This window comes from Eufriesea mexicana, unplaced genomic scaffold (genome assembly GCF_001483705.2).
Source record: "Eufriesea mexicana isolate 0111107269 unplaced genomic scaffold, ASM148370v2 scaffold2698, whole genome shotgun sequence".
Taxonomy (NCBI): Eukaryota; Metazoa; Arthropoda; class Insecta; order Hymenoptera; family Apidae; genus Eufriesea; species Eufriesea mexicana.
The window spans coordinates 62,618-71,534 of record NW_016910749.1 but is presented as its reverse complement, the minus strand read 5'-3'; the positions used below and the strand labels follow the sequence as shown (position 1 = coordinate 71,534).

Here is an 8,917-nt window from a genome sequence, read left to right as displayed (position 1 = left end):
ATACAGTAATATTATACATAATATGATACAGTATAAAAATTATATAGTATTTATATATTATTAATAATATATATTAATAATTGTACATTACAATTTCTTTCGTACTACTACTTTTATGAACTTTCTTTATTCACATATAACATTGACCCACTGTAACTAAGTACTAATATTGAAAATGATTCCGAATATTTGAAAATCCCAGCAACGAAACAGGTTTATTGATACAATTTATATAATCACTTTGAACGACGTAGTGATCACAAACCAAATAATGCAAATTGTGAAAGTTATTCAAATCTTTTATTTAAATGGTGAAAAATTCAACGAATTAACTTCAAGTTATATGTGAATTATTAGCACACCTTTGAAATGACTTATTTCGATCATTTCAAACTAAGAAATGATTTGATACAAAATTCTCGGAACACGATTTAATTTAACAATTTAACTTCTTTCCTTCGTTTTTCCTTAAGGGAAAGATCTTAAAAAATTATGGAATGATTGGAAATTTTGTATCAAATACCAATAATGACACGTCAAAAATATAATGCAAATCTTTTACGTTTATTGTATGATAATACATTAGGCATTACCAGCTTTCAATGAAAAGCTGTAAAGTCGGCCATTTGTCAATATGCCGTTCATTCTTTGAACATTTTACGCTATCAGGCCATTCCAGTCATCAGAGATTAATCTGTACAGAAGAAAACAAGAATTTTAATCAAACGACCAAAGCTAAATTCAAATATGTTAATAAAAGGTAATGGGCGATCGTCAATTCTGTTACAAGCAGCCAATATAACTCTAGTACCGAAATACATTAATATGTTACAAGAACGATCAAATTAAGAAATCGACAAAAAATCTTACATTCTATGATTTTTTACAATAATATCACACATGTAATTAAAGAATGTTCAATGATTATACTAAAGATTAACAATGTTCGTATAAAATGAAAGTACAAACACGCATTGAGTTTATCTTCGTAACATAATTAATGTTCGCCACTACCAAATTCCGTCATAGATTTCACGACTTTGGTTACAAACCATCACAGTGACTGCTGCTCGTCCTCTAATACGACCGTTGGTGCGTTCAATACGTTCTAAGTGATTCTTGGAATCAACTAATAATCTGCAACAGCAAAAACCATAAATTTAGCATGATTGTGTAGAACTATCACAAATTATATTAAAATAGGAAAATAATCGTACTCGAATTTCAACTTAAAAGCTAATATTTCTTTTGTGAAAGCAATTAGTAAAACGAACAACCAAATGGAAAAATGGCATTTCAAAAAACTTGTAAAATTATCTGATTTTTCCATAGTTATGTTCAAAATATTATTACATAAGCAGATGTTAAAAAAATGAAGGTAGCAATGGTATATAAATGTTGAAAAGACAGAAATGAAAGTTCTCCACAACAATAAATGAAAAGAATACCTGAATTCCATCTCACGTCCAGTTGCCGCGACGTACAAAAGGAGAATGACCCCACCCTATCATGGCGTCGCCTAGCCGTCAGCGGATTGGTCGAGAGACCTAGCTCTTCCCGCCATTTCCAAAGCCCGCGATAGCACGGAAATTTGAACTTCGTAGAGGTTCTCATGGTTGGCTAATCACCTATCTGTGGAGTATATAACGTGAAAATCTCTTTCCTTCGTATAACTATTTTTATTTACTCTTGTTAATCACATATAATATATATTCGCTGTAATTATTTATTACTATTTAGAATAATTATAAATATATGAAAATATTTAAAATAATAAAAAATTAGGATTATTGAAACAATTCATATGACCACTTTTCATGACCCCGTCGAATTATCAAATCAAATTCGTTATATTATGAAAATTACTTCAATTTTTTAGTTAATTACAGAAAGTCAAATGAATTTATTCCAGTTATAGCTCTATTACTAAAAAAACCATGATATTTATTTGTTTCTACCATTAGAAAAGAAAATGCTGTGATACGAATATTTTCAGAATAAAAGAAATGTGTTGAATAATTACCAGTTTTCGATGAACAGCAGTTATATTCTACAATTGTCATACTGGCATCTGTATCGTATGATATTGTAGCCGTCAAACTTATTCCCACCATCAATGATTACTCTGCACAGACGAAATCAAAATCAAATGTACAAAATTATAATTAACCGTATTAAAAGGAGACAACGATTTGTGTCAAATTTTGTTTCAAGTAACTAATATGATTCTAATAGCGAAATACAATTTTTTAAGAGGAATAGAGCAATTTGAAAAATTATCTGATTTTGTCACAATGAAATTGCTAATGTATGAAAACTGAAACGATAAAAATAAGAGTACTACGCAACAAGGAGACGATGGTAATATACTTACGTGATATTACGTGATACGTTGTAACGATGCATCAATAGTAGATTAAAAAATTCACAATTCTTGGCGACGACTAACTATAACAGTTTGGATTGGCCCAAAAACTTAGCTGCCCTCTCCACTTTCAAAAACCGCAACAAGTCGAAGACCTGAACTTCGTAAAACTTACAGAGTTGACGAATTAGATGTCTGTGAATAGTATACAGAGTAAATCAGAATAACATACGACGAAATTAATATTCTATAATTTAATTTAAGAAAACTGTGAACTGCAAAGAAAACAGTGTTCTGGTTGCACAAGGCTAATAATGTACAAATAGTATCAAAGTATTGCGTAACAGATATGCAATACACATAACGATAGGTCCTCTTACCATGATTTCCAGTGGCACAATGCTACCCAGCACTGTGAGTTGGCAAAATTGTTCCGAACAAAGGACAGCGGTGGTCGAGAGGATGCAGGGGGGCAGAGAGGTAGGGAATGCTTCTCGGTCAAGGACAAATTTCAAGCAGATAGATATTTTTAAACGCAGCCTACAGTTTCGTTCGTTGAACTATAGAAGTCAGGCGAACATAAGAAACTTCCAATGGCTAGTATTGTGCTTGATTCAATATTCTGCAGCAGAGCCAGAATCGGTTGATGCGCTTATTTCTTAGGAAAGTCCAGTATTCTAGAAAATATTATCACAGTCAAAGGTAATATATTTCAAATGTCAAAATGAATCACAGGAATAATTACTTACATATAATTCTTGGATTTGAGGAAATGAGATTGATCTTGTGACTGAAAAATATGTAAAAAAGATAATCAATAACAACATTTTAGATTCAGATAATACTGAGTTCTTGATGTGAATTTATCGATATGTATAATATGTATTTATATTCCGTTGTAAAATATTAATACGGAAATCGTCCCTAACTACGTTCCAACCATATTTTCTGTCGCATAAAAATTAACAAACAATGAAATAAATTTCTGTTTGGATGCACCTTTGCGAAACGTTCAATTCTTGAATATTGTGCATAAAGGCGCAGTATGATCCGTCACTCAATTCCACTTTCGGCACTGTATTTCGAAAACAAACTGCGAAAATCAAGAAAGACCACTGATTCTATTAGAGAAGAGTAACATCTATCGAGTGATAAAGAAAAATCGAAATCAAAAATCGAAATTTCGGAAAGCTAAGCCACGAAAGATAACGTCGCAGTACAACCTGTCACACGTTTCCACTTTCGGCACTATATTACGAAAAAAAATGAAGAAAATCGAAAAAAGTACACCGATTCTATTACAGAAAAGTGAGATCTATCGAATGATAAAAAAATATCGAAATCAAAATTCGAAATTTCAGAAAGCTAAGCCACGAAAGATAACTACGCAGTACGATCCGCCACACACTTCCAGTTTCGGCACTGTATTTCGAAAAAAAACGGCGAAAATCAAAAAAGGACCGCTGATTTCATTAGAAAAAAGTGAGATCTATCGAGTGATAAAGAAAAGTCCGGATCAAAAGTCGAAATTTTGGAAAGATAAGCCACGAAAGATAACGACGCAGTACGATCCGCCACACACTTCCACTTTCGACACTGTATTTCGAAAAAAGACGGCGAAAATCAAAAAAAGACCACTGATTCTATTAGAGAAAAGTGAGATCTATCGAGTGATAAAGAAAAGTCCGGATCAAAAGTCGAAATTTTGGAAAGATAAGCCACGAAAGATAACGACGCAGTACGATCCGCCACACACTTCCACTTTCGGCACTGTATTTCGAAAAAAGACGGCGAAAATCAAAAAAAGATCACTGATTCTATTAGAGAAAAGTGAGATCTATCGAGTGATAAAGAAAAGTCCGGATCAAAAGTCGAAATTTTGGAAAGATAAGCCACGAAAGATAACGACGCAGTACGATCCGCCACACACTTCCACTTTCGGCACTGTATTTCGAAAAAAGACGGCGAAAATCAAAAAAAGATCACTGATTCTCTTAGAGAAAAGTGAGATCTATCGAGTGATAAAGAAAAGTCCGGATCAAAAGTCGAAATTTTGGAAAGATAAGCCACGAAAGATAACGACGCAGTACGATCCGCCACACACTTCCACTTTCGGCACTGTATTTCGAAAAAAGACGGCGAAAATCAAAAAAAGACCACTGATTCTATTAGAGAAAAGTGAGACCTATCGAGTGATATAGAAAAATCCAGATCAAAAATCGAAATTTCAGAAAGCTAAGCTACAAAAGATAACGTCGCAGTACGACCTGTCACACGTTTTCACTTTCGGCACTATATTTCGAAAAAAAATGGAGAAAATAAAAAAAAATACACCGATTCTATTACAGAAAAGTGAGATCTACCGAATGATCAGGAAAAATCGAAATCAAAAATCGAAATTTCAGAAAGCTAAGCCACGAAAGGTAACTGCGCAGTACGATCCGTCACACACTTCCACTTTCGTCACTGTATTTCGAAAGAAAACTGTGAAAATCGAAAAAAGAGTCACTGATTCTATTGGAGAAGAGTGAGATCTATCGAGTTATTAAGAAAAATCCAGATTAAAAATCGAAATTTTGGAAAGCTAAACCACGAAAAGTAAGGACGCAGTACGATCCGTCACACACTTCCACTTTCGGCACTGTATCCTATCATGCAATTATGTCGTGTTCCTATCCTTTCGACGGAGACGTTCATATTTCCTACCGTGTCGTGTAACTTTCATACTTTTCCTTTGCGTGCAGTTTCCTTACATTTTTCATCAATTTTTCCTTTTTCGGTAGATATGCTTTTCTCGGTTTTTTTGAGTTTAATCCTGATATTTCCATTTTAAGAGCTACCAAGACGATTACAGGAAAGAAATAAAAGTTCTATATAATAAATAAATGCTGCTGGTTACATACATAAAACAAGACAACATAACCGATCTCTCGGATCTTCTTCACGTGACTGAGCTCTTCCTTACGTAGTTTCCTCTACGCAATCTGCTGATTGGTTAGAAAGTAACCCCCCCATGACTTTCAATGCGCAGTAGCGAAATTTTAAATTTAGTGCAGCAGTAGCGGATAATAACTACGCAAATCAGCTTCAATACGTAATGAATTTTCAATGTTTTGAAAATAAAAATTTTATATTTCTTTTCAGTTATAAAATATTTCGGACCATACATTATCCATAATTTCATAATTACATTTAGTATTAATTGTAACCACTAGTAAAATTGCAACCTTTTTTGTGCTGATCCAGTAACTTTTTTAATAATACAATGCCTTTTCGTATATAGTTACAATATGTAATATATGAACATTGTGAATTCTTTATCAGCAATTTACTTCGTGAAAAAAACCTATACGAATTTTATTGGATATATCGAAGATAATTACTAAAATCAGCATTGTAAATGGTAAGCATAAATTCTATAATATTTACTCTATCGGTATTTCAAAATTTATTATCCGTAGATCCCTTAAAAATTGCGTCTATCGTGTATCTCGTGTATAGTTCTAGTTCCTACCACTGTGAGCGTTATAATGTTCGTCCACGCTGTGTCGGTAATATTGGAAGTGACAAGAAAGTAGCTACGAGCTTTCGTACTCTGTAACTAGAAAATGACAATACTACATTACATGCCACTGTTGGGTAAGTCACAGATTAGGTGTCTTGATTATATTGTCATTACAGACGAAATGTTAATCTAGATTATAGCAATTGTACACCTTATTTATTAGTTAGTCAATTCTTTGTTACAGTGTGTGCGTGGAATTACGAATTACCTATTATCGATAAATAATTATGATTTTCAATGCATTAAAAACAATGGACATTGATAATTTTATATAAAATTGAATTAAATTTAGATAAAAGCCCTCATAAGACGCATATTTTACGGCACTACAAATAAAATTGAACAGATAAAATTCGAAACAACATGACCAAGGTTATCGCAAGTATATATATTTCGTAATTTTTATAGAAATAGTGAATGATTTAATTTTTAAGCTTTGGATTTAATCTGCTTACGTATACAATGAGAATCGTCATATTTTTTCATTCACGAAATATGTGTCATAAAACAAATATATATTTGCGATTTATAAATCATCTCCATATCATCATTCAATTTTATTGTATACAATCTAATCTCAAAAAGTAATATAATGCAATAATGCAATAAAAACAAAAGTTACTATGTTGGTTTGTAGTTACATACTATTGAAACATTATTGCTTTAATAAATAGTAATTAACAAGATTTCACATGTAAAACTTACATGGTTAAACATAACATACACAATGCTGGAATGTAATATTGTCTTCTATTAAAGTGTCAAACGATACCTGTAATTTTATACAATAAATAATAGTAATAAGAAGAACATGTCGCAAATAAAAAAGGCGACGGGTGCATTGTGCCAACAAGTTTTGGTTCGCGTTGCTTCTATTTTCTGGTAACCTAGTCTCATATATCATAAGGAGATAAAAGGTAGAGAAAGGCATGCAGGGAGAAGTCGAACCAGGGTCCCCCATGCTCTACCATCTGTTTTCATCTAAAAGCATAGGAAGGAGAGATCAAGCTTATAGTAAAAGTAAGATCTATTTTCATTTACAGTAGATTACCGACAGATATGCCTTTAAAACGAAATATAAATCGTATTATCTATGCATATAACATACTACTGCATTCCGGAATTTCTTGCATAACTTCGTGCTGCAGAATTAGTCTTGGTCCTTTAATTGCACATTTATACATATACATATATGTATCTTGTATTTCCACTTCATTTCAAACGCGTTTATCCGATCCGGTTTAACATTCCTTTTAGTCCATATAGCGACAAGAAGTTAATAGATAATTATAGTTAGAATACTTGTAGTACAAAAATAGAGATATTATGCAATATCTACCAAGATGTCGGAATATTTACGTTAATACACTAAAGTGTTGCAATTTACTTGATTATAGGAAAGAAATAAAAGTTCTATATAATAAATAAATGCTGCTGGTTACATACATAAAACAAGACAACATAACCGATCTCTCGGATCTTCTTCACGTGACTGAGCTCTTCCTTACGTAGTTTCCTCTACGCAATCTGCTGATTGGTTAGAAAGTAACCCCCCCATGACTTTCAATGCGCAGTAGCGAAATTTTAAATTTAGTGCAGCAGTAGCGGATAATAACTACGCAAATCAGCTTCAATACGTAATGAATTTTCAATGTTTTGAAAATAAAAATTTTATATTTCTTTTCAGTTATAAAATATTTCGGACCATACATTATCCATAATTTCATAATTACATTTAGTATTAATTGTAACCACTAGTAAAATTGCAACCTTTTTTGTGCTGATCCAGTAACTTTTTTAATAATACAATGCCTTTTCGTATATAGTTACAATATGTAATATATGAACATTGTGAATTCTTTATCAGCAATTTACTTCGTGAAAAAAACCTATACGAATTTTATTGGATATATCGAAGATAATTACTAAAATCAGCATTGTAAATGGTAAGCATAAATTCTATAATATTTACTCTATCGGTATTTCAAAATTTATTATCCGTAGATCCCTTAAAAATTGCGTCTATCGTGTATCTCGTGTATAGTTCTAGTTCCTACCACTGTGAGCGTTATAATGTTCGTCCACGCTGTGTCGGTAATATTGGAAGTGACAAGAAAGTAGCTACGAGCTTTCGTACTCTGTAACTAGAAAATGACAATACTACATTACATGCCACTGTTGGGTAAGTCACAGATTAGGTGTCTTGATTATATTGTCATTACAGACGAAATGTTAATCTAGATTATAGCAATTGTACACCTTATTTATTAGTTAGTCAATTCTTTGTTACAGTGTGTGCGTGGAATTACGAATTACCTATTATCGATAAATAATTATGATTTTCAATGCATTAAAAACAATGGACATTGATAATTTTATATAAAATTGAATTAAATTTAGATAAAAGCCCTCATAAGACGCATATTTTACGGCACTACAAATAAAATTGAACAGATAAAATTCGAAACAACATGACCAAGGTTATCGCAAGTATATATATTTCGTAATTTTTATAGAAATAGTGAATGATTTAATTTTTAAGCTTTGGATTTAATCTGCTTACGTATACAATGAGAATCGTCATATTTTTTCATTCACGAAATATGTGTCATAAAACAAATATATATTTGCGATTTATAAATCATCTCCATATCATCATTCAATTTTATTGTATACAATCTAATCTCAAAAAGTAATATAATGCAATAATGCAATAAAAACAAAAGTTACTATGTTGGTTTGTAGTTACATACTATTGAAACATTATTGCTTTAATAAATAGTAATTAACAAGATTTCACATGTAAAACTTACATGGTTAAACATAACATACACAATGCTGGAATGTAATATTGTCTTCTATTAAAGTGTCAAACGATACCTGTAATTTTATACAATAAATAATAGTAATAAGAAGAACATGTCGCAAATAAAAAAGGCGACGGGTGCATTGTGCCAACAAGTTTTGGTTCGCGTTGCTTCTATTTT

At 31.8% G+C, this 8,917-nt stretch overlaps 1 long non-coding RNA gene across 1 annotated transcript; it reads right to left on the bottom strand.

Moving 5' to 3' along the window:
• Positions 1–555: 555 nt before the first annotated feature.
• LOC108550377 (uncharacterized) lies at positions 556–3,166 on the bottom strand. Its single transcript, XR_001890416.1, has 7 exons — positions 3,115–3,166; positions 2,746–3,042; positions 2,375–2,560; positions 2,024–2,125; positions 1,449–1,632; positions 1,053–1,137; positions 556–694 (listed from the first exon to the last, which is right to left on the bottom strand). It is a non-coding gene; the product is annotated as an uncharacterized LOC108550377 (long non-coding RNA).
• Between the last annotated feature and the right edge of the window lie 5,751 nt (positions 3,167–8,917).